Source organism: Oryzias latipes, chromosome 24 (genome assembly GCF_053564925.1).
Source record: "Oryzias latipes strain Hd-rR chromosome 24, Olatipes_Hd-rR_3.1".
Classification (NCBI taxonomy): Eukaryota; Metazoa; Chordata; class Actinopteri; order Beloniformes; family Adrianichthyidae; genus Oryzias; species Oryzias latipes.
The window spans coordinates 3,402,337-3,414,237 of NC_136260.1; the positions used below are offsets into that span (position 1 = coordinate 3,402,337).

The following is an 11,901-nucleotide window of genomic DNA, read 5'->3' on the forward strand; positions in this document are numbered from 1 at the left end:
AATCTAAAATTTTTTTTTACAGTTAGTTCTCCAAAATTAACTGTTCTGTCAAAACCTAAAGGCTGTGAACTGAGACCATCGCTAAACAGGTTACTATTATTGCTTTTCTACTCTGGATCTGCACGTAACCCTTGTGCTATCCTACGCACTTTACCATTGGGAGTTGGGTCATCTAGACCCACTAGACAGCGCTCTGAACCTTTTTTCTTCAATGATTTGTGATCTTCACTGGTGTCCATGGATTACATGAAATCTGTCCACCTTTATCCACCTTTGTCATGATAGGGAGAACACGTCAAAGTAAGGGTGGGGTCATCTGGAACCGATAGGATAGCACAAGGGTTTTAATCAGAAAACTTCTGAGTTCTGAAATCGAGTTTACCTACGGCTGCTGCAGCTTGGCAGCTGATCCTCTAGGAGGCAGGGTTGTCCACAGAGTGAGCCAAATACAGCATCTGTTCTCACAAACTCCCAGCATGATTGATGTTTTCTTTTTGTTTCAACAATTTGTCTCCTGTCAGTCACGGCTCTGCTATATAGAAAATAGACAGCTGGCTGTCTCCCTGACTTCAGAGTTCTGGCTGTTTCTGAATTGTAATTATTATAAATGTCAACACTTTTTCTCCTTATCAAGATAACACAACTTAGGTTTGGAATGAAACTGGAGAGACATACAACTTCTTAATGTTCCACGGGGTGGGATCAGTCAATCCTGGTGTGTTCCTCCACTGACTGACTCCACACCAAGTGGGTGATCTGAGTGGCTGCTGGGTTTTCAGGTTCAGTCATGTTTAGACAAATGCATCCTTCAATACCACTCCATTATAATCTACATGCCAGTGGGGAGCATCAAACATCATGGAGTGAATGATCACTCTGCCATCAGTTTAGACATCCTGTCAGATAGACAGTTACTCTGCTGTTGTGGTCAGAATGCACAAACAGTTTAATATTGCTGCTCTAAAATCCAATAAAAACAATTTTGAAAAAAAAAAGAATGCATAAAAAAACTCTATCTGTCTGACAATCCTCATGTTGAGTTCTGCTTTATGCAATATGACTCATTCTGAAGAGCTGTACTGTAAGGTGGTCTGATTGTTCAGATTCTGGCTGCCTCCCTCTGTTTGGAGCCTGCCCTGCCTCCCTTGCACGGACAGGCTGAGTAGAAGCCCCAGTCTAGCCAGAGAACAGTCCCGCCTCTGTGCATGGGGTCCAGCACAAGGCCCTACTTACCTGAGAATGCCCCAACCACCACCCAGAAGTCCTGAGTATCTCCCTGATCTGGGAAAGGAACTGTCCACCCCACAAAAAAACGCCACAAGCATCACGGTCAAGACAACCGCCTGCCCGCCCTGTGGAGAGCAGAGAGCAAAGACAGGACAGATCCATCCTACTCAGTTGGAAGGTGCAAGCCAGAGATGTGCGTCTCTGACAAGAACTGTAACCATGGACTGAATAGGCTTCCTTAATTTTGGAAAACATAGGTAGGCTTGGAACAGAACGAGCATCACAGGGACACAGACACCCCAGGCTCTGATGAGATTGGCCCAAGGACACAAAACCATCATGGCTGAGTGGCTGGCTCCCCCTCAAGGGATGGAGTAGGAAGGGAACAGAAGATCAGTAACCACCAACCTCCTTATGTATTGTGTGTGTATGTATAATGTGTTCATGTGGAGAGTGTGTGTAGTGTGTGTGCAGTTGAAATTGGTGGGTAGAACACTGTGGCAACACCTCCTGTTCTTAGTGATGTCCAAGTCCCCTCCCAACAAAGGAACCTTCATGTCTAATACTGCAGAGCTGATCAACCAAGAAGGGAGGGCCCACTGCAGAGTACCCAAACTCCCAAGGTGCATTGAAAATTGCCTCCTCTCCACCAACATCCCAATAAGGTGTCGAGTTAGGTATTAGTGCAGTTTGGCAGCAGCTTCCACACTGAGCTCTGGGCATTTGGTTTACTGCACTTTCTTATCCACAGTTTTTGTCCACTGTGTACAAACATGTAAAACAGATGATTAGATGTTTTTAACCTTTGTCTAAGAAAGTCAGGCAGAAAAACTTTTCAAAAGTCTTTTTTTGTTTAAAAATAACTAAGTCCAGCTGACGTTTTAAAGATAGTTTTTCTGCTATTGACCCATCCTGGTAGAATATGTTTCTTCACAGATAAATTTAGGTAATGTTATGTAATTTGATTTATGAATTTTAGTTCTGTAAACAAGTATATTTCTACTGTCTGCACCACTGACACCTCCCCCCTTTACATATCTCCTTAGACATGCCTGTGCAAAACTTGATTTTCATAAATATTCTAGTTTTTTTTTTTTTGTCATTGGCAGGTACTGCACCTTCTTACCTCTCTAGTCTGCTTTTAAAACATTAAAGTCTTTTTGCTCTGCACACTGGTGTGTGTTACTGGTTACGAGAACCAAATGTAAGTTCCGGGGGGATTGTGGGTTTGCTGTGCTGGCTCCTAAATTCTGGAGCCAACTGCCACCGGTTATGATGGAGACCTTTAAAGCCAAGCTGTTCCTTCACTATCGCGCTGCCTAGCTGCTTTTTTATTATGTTGGTCTCAATCTCTGTTTTTATGTCTTTTATGGTTTTTCTGATTATATAATGTGTTCACTGAACAGGAAACGTGGACAGGAGAAATCTGCACAAAGGTGCTCAAAAGGTGGATCTGACTCTGAAGTGTTATTAGTTATTAATCAAGTGTTGATTAATAATTAATATTAAATCTCATAAAAATCTTGATCATGAGAGGACTTTAGATTTACTGCTAAACCAGATGAAAGAACAGTCTTGAGGCTTAACATCAAGTTAAAAGGTGGAATGCAGAATACTTGGATTTTTAGCCTCCCGTGGTTCTCCTCCAGGATAAATGACAGGGAGGGCAACCCCAACCCTACAGTCTTCTCCTTGGACCATGTCTTTCCACAGAGGTGCTGTTTGTGGCAGCTTCTGCAGCTCTAACAGCTCAGCAGTGGGCAGGAAGATCCCCACATTATAATGGGAACCTTGTGCAGCTGTGGTCAGTAATCAGAGTCCAGCACTGTCCAGTCACACAACAGCAAGGTGATAACACGGGCCCTTCCATCTGTTTCCTGACCTCATGGGTCACGCAACGAAAGATTAACAGGTCAGTGATGAGGCCGGGGGCTCAAGGAGGATAACCTCTGCGTGAGTGATAAACTCTGCTGCCCTGCACTCACAGAAAAGACATAAACCTCTCTTTTTAAACTTTGACAAACATTAAATTTTGTACCCAAAAGATTTTAGTTTAGTCTGTTTAGTCTAGTTTAGCAAATACCTATTTTAGTCAGACAACTCATGCAGTAAGGAAGATTTGTTCCATATTTCTTTTAGTTTGGCATAAGGCTCCGTTCAGACACATAAAACAAAGATCTCCATAGAAAGCTTTGGGTATTAAACTACCCCTAATGGAGCTCACAGGTGGAAGCCAGGGAGGAGGGTGGGGTGATGAACGCAGAGCTCGCGGAAATGGAAGAAGAGGATTGGACCGCACCTGGACTTAAGTAGGACCGAACAGGTGAGTTAATTAGACTGAACCGCCAGCAGGGAGGAGTAACCAGGTAAACACACAGCTCAAGTTGCCTGCCGTTCATTTTATTTTATGACTGATTTCATGTTCTTATACAATTACTGGTATGAAGTCCATTTAGACAACTATTGTTGTAATATTTGGCTATATAAATAAAAAAGAATTGTATCAAACGTAGTCCGTTGGCATGTTTGAACTATTTCTTCTTGAGTTAATAATCAGTAATGTATAAATATCCATCCATGTATATTCTTAACCTGCTGTATCCAGAGGTCATGGCATGTATGAAAAATGTCTGCTGAATTACTGCAGGTAACCTTTTCAGAAGCATTTGGATTTAAGTAATGCAAAGATATGCAAAAATAAATCTGTTTTGCATCCTTTGCTACAGGTGTAGGATGCAAAACAGATTTAAACACACAACAGGAGAGCTCTGTTAACAGGAAGCTGGTTAGAATATGGTTGTAAAATAAAATCTTAAAGTTCCTAGTTTTAGCTCAAAACACTGCAGGCTGATCTTTTAAGAATCAGAATATTATTTCAGCTTAAGAGATTTGTTGTAAGTAGATATTTTTTGAAAAAGCACTATATAACATTTTCGTTGTCAGTTTATTCATTGAATTGCTGAACTGTTTCCCTGCAGATTTCTTATCTGCAAATAAAATCCTGAGCACACAGGGGGGTAGGGGGTGGGGGGCAGTGGTGTCATCTGTCTGGAACATGACGTCAGGTATGACGGAAACGGTTTTATTCGGTTACTTTTGACTCACTGATGAGATGCATTTCTCTGGGTTTTTTTTTCTGAAGAGCAGCAAGGAGATGCAGGACCTCCTTCTGACGTTAGGAGGAGTGGGGAGTGTTTGTGAGGGGAGGGGGTGGCACCGCTATGCTGCTTTTCTAACAGGAAGTGGACCCTTGCTCCCTCCCCACATTCCTCCAACAGATGTTTGACAGGCTAAATATTTTCACAGCTGGAGAGCCAGGAGAACAAATCCTGAACGATTCATTACAGTGGAGGCAGCCAGGTCCAGAAAAAATGGCCACTTTCTTTGTTTTAAGGGGAAACCCAGCTTGAGAGGCGGAACCAGAGAGGCTCCATCACCTTCTCCAGTTCTTCAGGGTCCAGAAGGATTCCCTGGGTTTGTGTCCTCCTGCAGAGTGGAAATGTTTCCATAAATCATTGACAGACTAATGTGTGCCTGATGCAGCAAAGCAGCACCTGGTCTCAATCAGCTCCATGCTGTCACGTGATGCGGGTGAGGAGGATCCCAATCCTTTTGAAGAAAACAGAACAAAAGATTTGGCTCCACGCAGAATCTCACTTCCACCAAGGATTCAAAAACACGTAGAGCTGATCCTAAGGACAGCTAGCACAGCACTCTGTCTTCTATCAGGCCACATCCCATGTTGCAAAGACAGAAGCGTTCTTTATTGACAGATGAAGAGGCACTTTATGAACCACCTTCCTGTCCCCCTGGAGATGAGCTGTGTGAGTCCTGGAACAAGAATCAGCAAACAGAGGTCAGTTTGCAATTGTCAACTGAAAGAAGTCAAACAAATCAAGGAGAAAACAATACCATGAAACCATGAATTACTGTGAAGGAGTATTCAAAGTGGCACACATTATGGCCCTATTCAAAAAGCTCATCTTAATCTTGATCGTCTTCCTTTATTCAAATCATCGTGAATCAAGAGCAGATGACAAATGCTGTTTGAGAAAGAGCGTATTTGTGACAGAAAATACAACGAGTGGGCTGTAAGATCCCTGTTCCAAGTTCTTAGCAATGGGAACGGGAAGAGGGGTCCACAAGTTAGAGGTGCATTCCAAATGAACTCATGCCGCTCTGCAGAAACTATGTCCTAGAAAACGACACCGATTTTTTGAATTTGGCTAAAAACCGCATAAAAGACCACTGCGAACACTTTGAAAATAGATCAAAGTGTTACTCAAAGCTTATCAAAACTCAACATGCATTAAACGATCAAAACAGATCAACTCTACTCTCTTACCGTCTTTAAGACACACCTGCCAATTTCTGTTAATTTTGGGGAACTAAGAAATCTGAGAAACTTGTAAAGTTCCAACCTGAGCAGTAACCATGAACATTTGGTGGCTGAAGAAATTTCCAAAAAATATTTCAAGTAAAATGGAGGCATATTGTGAACTCTGAGAAGTGAAATAAGGAGCATTTCTTTTTTTAGTGTGTGATTGATGAGAGGCTCACCACCTCTGTGTCCTGCAGGACTACAGGAGGATCCAGCACCACGAGCTGCAGTGGAGTTTTTGGTCATTTACGAGCTTCAGTGTGATAAATCACACCCAGCTGATGCTTATCTCACAACAGGGAAAGTGATTTTAAAGAGGATGAAACATTTAAAGAAACACCGGATGAGAGATGGGTGTTTTGTCAACCTCTCGGCTGCAGCTCGTTTGTCCCGTTTACCTTTGGCTAAACCCTGTGCTTGAGCCCTGCTGTTGTCACAGCTGTGTGCCTGGAGATTCCCTGAGTGGGAGAAAAACTCTTCCAGAGTCAGTTCATGTATTGTTCCTGGTGTGGTCTGGATACTTAAAGCGGGTCACAGTCAGCAGCCAGTCACAAAGCAGCCTTCAAGGGGGTTTGAGCCAAGAGCCCAGGTGGATAACAGTCCAGCATCACATCCTGTAAAACACACCCATCTATGGCACTGCTCGTGCAGAAAACAGACTATGAATTCGGTCAAACACCATCTGGAAATACAGTTAAATACAGGAATACATTTTCACTTCCTAAATATTCTGTGTTTGCCTTTGGTTGGTTCTTTTTTGCTCATCGGAGAGGGAGACGCTTTACACAGAATGGCTGCAGACATTGTTTCAAAGAGGAGATATTACATCAGCAGAGGGAACAAAGACGGGGCATCTTTCTGGCTGACCATCATCAGCTGAGACACAAGCCAGCTGCCTGCAGTGTAGCTAGCAGCTCTACCATGAGGCAGCTTGTTCCAACAGCAGTTTGGTGAAGGGTTGAAAGAAATGGAGAAGCCATGAGACTGACCTGCAAGGCACTGAGTGCAATGCATCGCAGTACAACAGCAGGCCGGGGGGTGGGGGGACAGGGAATCCTTCTTCTGGAGGAAAAAAAACAGGAGTGGGAGCTTCCTCTGCCTTAATCCCTGAAAGAACAAACTGGAAAGTGATGAATGTGAAAATTTAGTTCCATTCTATAGACAGACAAAGTGGTGAAAATGCTCCACTGGGAGCTGACACGAGGCCTTTAAGCTTTTTCATGCATTTTTAAAAAATAAAAGAATCCCGACAAATGGCAGGAAGAAAATGATTTGAGGTTCTTTGCAATTTGAGCTTCTTTCAAGTGCAGAACAAAAGCAAAGAGCAGGTTTTGTATCAGAGAGCTTTCAAACGCTGAAAAGAACTTCCTGACAAAAGCCTGAAGCAACGTTTGGAAGCGCCATGCACAGAAAAGAACAACTTTCCATGCTCAAGTGTCCTGCAGATGAAAGCAGCCCTGCAGGAACTCCGCTCAGCAGATGAAACAAGGCACAGTAAAAAAAAAAAGCTTAATGTAATTTGAAAATAAAGCCTGGAACACCTACATGTGTTTTCAGTAAACTCATTCAGTCAAAGAAGGCTTTTCCGATGTAGAGTAAGGAATGCTCCGACTGATTCCCACCACAGCACACCTGCTCTGTGACATGAAGCCCAGCAGCTTCACCGTCCCACGTCTGCTTGGAGAGCTTTCTCTGTGCCCCTCAAGCTTCCAGCAGAGCCTCCATTCTGCAGCTACTGTGTGTTGCCCATATTTTTCTGCCACATCTGTTCTCGTGTGAGCCGTTAGACCTCAGGGTGATGGAAGCCTTCCATGAGACCATGTGGAGCTTTGAAATGTGGCTTAATAAATTGAGAGCCATGCACAGAGGAGCTGCTGTTGATGATTACAAACATGTCCCGTCTGTGTCGTGAGCTTTATTGGAACTGTCTGCAGAAACAGCACACGTGTCAAATTGAGTTTGGAACATATTTGACGATAATCTGTCATAAATCTGGTTCTTTGCCTGCCTTCAGGGGCTTTATAGATGAAGACTAGGGGGGTGGGGGGGTGGGGGGTGATCCCTGGCATGCCACAATGTTGGATGGAAAGATTACAGAGTGACGAATGAAGCTCTGATAGACTGCACAGTGTCAAAATACAAGGAATAAACCAAAAATATTTATTTATCTGATAACCTGTGACTGGAACTGATTGGAAAGAAAAAAAATAGTGATTTACTAATAACCCAAAAAATGCACACATTCTCCATACATGTGACCCTGGAGTCAACACCAGAAGTGGTTCTGGTTTCATGCTTTCATCTGAAGTCACGCCATTAGTGTTAGCGGACCTTAGTTCACTCAAAGCTGAGTACTTGGTAAAACAGATGTTTTGTTAAATTCATGCTAACTCCTGTGTTTGTCTGTTTTAATAAGATCACTTAATTATGTTCAGGAGCAAAGCGCCAGAAGTACAACAGGTAATCTTTTGCAGAAGTGGTGCCAGCTAAATCAATTGTTGTCGGTCTAATTCACTGACACCCATGGGTTTGACCACCACAGCGCTAAACAGTGTTTAATTAATTTTAAGTTAATGTAGATAAAAACATTTCGTCAATGATTGTGTTTGCAGACTTATTTTAAGGGGAACAGGGTGGACACTTGTGTTTTTAAAAAGGCATAAGGTCTGAGAGACTGTAACTGACACTCTTGACCTGTTAATCCTATGAATCCCCTGCTACCAGCACCGGTCCTTTGAGCCCACAGGGTGAGGCTCAAGCATTCCTTAGGAAAATCCTGCTCCTTTAACACAATCAATTCCTATTTTCCTTTTTTTCTGGTTGTTAGACTGATCATCATCCATCACCAGCCATTGTGCCATCAGTCCTCCCCCCACACCAACCCCCTCAAAGACAAAATTGTAAGCATCACAGGGTATGAAGGCAAGCTGCTATCAAAGCATTGTGACTGTGACCCGGCGAAGTCATGTGACTTGACTCCTCAAATGTATAACTTTGATCTAAGAGAAACAGCCTGTTAAAGCGATAAGAGCCTGAAAGTGGGATACTTCTGAGCAGATGATGACGTCTCTGAGCTTAGAAACATCCTTTGCCTTTGCTTTCAACCTAATTCCATTTTTCTCAGCTCAAAAAAGAAAATGTATAAAAGGGAGGACTCTTCCATCTCACCTTTTAAGGAGAACCTGTGTCACCTACACGCCAGGTGAGAAGATCGGTGAAAGATGATGCTTGGACCAAAGAAGTTTGATAGAAGTTATTTGTTTCCATACTTCATAAATTAAAATGCCTGAAATACAGTTTTACTGTTACAAGTGCAGCAACACACCGCATTTAGTTTTGTGTTCATCCTTTTACCAGGAACACACATAATAACACTAAGTCATTTCAGCATGGAGAAGAATGACAAAGAACTCTAACAGACGTCAAGTCCTTTTTTTAAGACAATGTTGATTTTCTGTCTGACGTGTCTTTCACTCAATACCAGTGAGGGGCAAAATGAAATGTTTTTCACTGTGTCTATCTGAAGAGGGCAGCCTTGAACCTTCTCTTTTCAGATCCAGTCCATGTCATGACACAGACTCTGAGAGCTGGATGACACCTAAACCACCCATCCCTCACACGTCCACTAGTCACATAGGAAACATTTAGAAATGAATTGCATGTGTTGGTGGTATGCATGCACCGTCCTAGGTGTACTTCATCCTTGTCCAACATAGGCTCCAGCAACTGCATGACGGCAAATAAGTGGGTTTAGAAAAAGGCGTGAATGGATGATATTCACACAGCAATCAATGATTATAGAGAGGAGAAGAGGTGAAAACTGAGGAGAACCAGGAGCAATCTTCTGCCAACCTTTAGTTTTCAAGCGTATTGAACACTGAGCTGTTCCTGTCTGTTCTGCTCTCACAAACCCCTCCCTTTTGTCATCCTCCTAAAATTGCCCTGACTCTACCCCCAGATGGTTCCATATTTTATTCAAAAACAAAGAGAATTCCATCTTTGTGTGTGGTGGGGGGAGGCTTTGAGGTTGCTCTCTGGGAGGACGGCGTGGTGCTCAACAATCTGGAGTCTTAGTACACTGTCACCAACCCAAAGTATTTTACCTATCACCAGAAACCTCTGGATTTAAACATTACAGCAGCATCCAGTCTGTATAGGATCAAGCTCAGTGTGAAGCTTTCCCCAGTCTCCCTCTTTCCCCCTGGTGTGTTTCTAAAAGGCCATTGTCTCTTGAAAAGCAGAGGGCTCACCCATTTACCCCCTATGGGTAAACCGCAAGGAAGACCAAGTAAACTCCAAAAAATCTCTTCAGCTGCTCTGCAGTAATGTGTGGAGCCGCATGAAGTTGTTTAACATTTAGAACCCACCTCCATTCTGCTTAGAGCTTTACAGCCCCCAGCTGTGCTGAGAAAGCCCAAATTTCTCTGCACAGCTGGGTGGCAGCTGTTAACTGGTTAATTCCTAAACTGGTCAATGAACTCCAGCTGTCTCAGAGAGTGTCTGATAGTAAAGTCTACCCCCCCCCCCCCCCCCCCCCCCACACACAACTTCTGTAATCATCCTCCAGCGTTCCTTAACTCCCCTTTCCCCCCTTTGTTCTGTGCCCTTACCCCCCGTCTCCAACATCCCTCCCTTCTTTCCTCTTCTTCTTTTCCATCCTGTCTAACAAAAGAAAAAGAAAAGAAAGGATACAAATGTAATCAATATAAATAGAGTTTAGCCTACGGTAAATTACAAGAGAGGTTTATACAAAAACACACATCTTGTGTGTCAGAAGATCCAGAACCCCCTGTTGTAACAGTTATATATGTCTATATGTCCAACACAAGAGACCTTTAGCTCCTCTCTGTCTGCTCCGCTGTTGGACAGGACAAGTCAAAAAGATAAAAAATGAAAGACTCGGGGGCAATACTGTATATGTGCTGAGGAAGATGCAAGTTTAATATAAATTCTTGCTTTGTGACTGAATAGCACAAACAGACCCTCATCATGGAAAATGCAAGAAGAAATGCATATGACGCAGCCAGTGACATGTGAGGTTGATGGCTGGTGAGGCACAGACTCCTCTGGAGTCAGATTTACAATGAAAGAACTAAATATTTCAGCATTCATCCAACAGCAGCTATCAGCTTATAAAATACACACAAGAACATATTTGTCCTCCAGAAAATATGTCTTTTAGAGATGGATAGAACACTCTACTAGTGTATAAATTATTCATATGTGCTGTAAACAAATGAAAGTATACAGATGTGTTCAGCACACATTTGACCCTCAGTAACTATTTCTGGTATTTTTCCAACTTCAAATTCTGGTGCTTTAATCAGTTATCAAATGTTGTCTGTGAAAATGATTGTAAAAATAAAAGAAATGATTTTACTTACATTTTCTTACTTACATTTTTTTTCCACTTACTCCCATGTGATTAAAAAAAAACATGTTTGGCCTCACTTGTTGGGTCCATGCGCTGATCCTTCTCTACAAAAAAAAACTTTTCTGCAGGCCTATAGCAGTGTTTTCAGCGTATGTATCTGTTAACATTGAGGCCTGCAGTCAGGCAGGCACAGCGCTTCAGAGCCTCACCTGGAGTTTCTGCTCCATTTGTGATCTCACAACACTCAAATTCAGTGATTTTAACCTCCGAAACTGTGGAAAACAAGCTGAGTTGACTAAAAATGTATATTTAGCACAGATCAGTGGGAAATAATATTTACTTAATTTACTTTTTTCTATTTTATCACGATTATGACACTTTCCTCACCTGACCGCACATCACTGGACGCAGCATTCAAGTTTAAAGCAATCGTTAAAAGCAGTGTGAAAAAAATCCTCCATCAACAACGGTCTGCTGCACGACGGAGAGGACAGCGCAAGCTCAGGAGTGAATTTGCCTCAGGATGAGAGTGACACTGACAGCTACAACGAAGGAGGGACTGAGAGTGTGATGAAGAGTATCTGACGCTGAGGAGGAAGACGTCCATGGTTTCAGTGCACAGAAGGCACGTATCGGGCAGAGGCGCACGCCTATAAGTTACTGCTGCTCTCAGTGACTTGTAGAGTTTTTTTAACCAGCCCTGTTAGTGCTGTTACTACCATATTGCTGCAGTGTTACTGCCGCGTCACAGGCACTGTTTGGAATTGAGCTGTGACAGTGTGGGACTTTTGAGAAGCAGCAGGAGTTGCGGTGGCGGGTTTACCCCCCCCCCCCCCCCAACACAAAATCCCCCGGCGGCCCCGTCACAAATGAACAATGAACAAATGAACAAATAATAATTACTACGCACCAGTGATGT

At 43.0% G+C, this 11,901-nt stretch overlaps 1 long non-coding RNA gene across 2 annotated transcripts; it reads right to left on the bottom strand.

Annotated features, from left to right (window-relative positions):
* Positions 1–3,606: 3,606 nt before the first annotated feature.
* On the bottom strand, positions 3,607–11,778 carry LOC144990014 (uncharacterized). 2 transcript variants are annotated; one of them, XR_013653938.1, is made up of 4 exons: positions 11,370–11,778; positions 11,192–11,254; positions 10,219–10,266; positions 3,607–5,058 (listed from the first exon to the last, which is right to left on the bottom strand). It is a non-coding gene; the product is annotated as an uncharacterized LOC144990014 (long non-coding RNA). The 2 variants fall into 2 exon arrangements; XR_013653937.1 differs by having other exon boundaries at positions 10,219–11,778.
* Between the last annotated feature and the right edge of the window lie 123 nt (positions 11,779–11,901).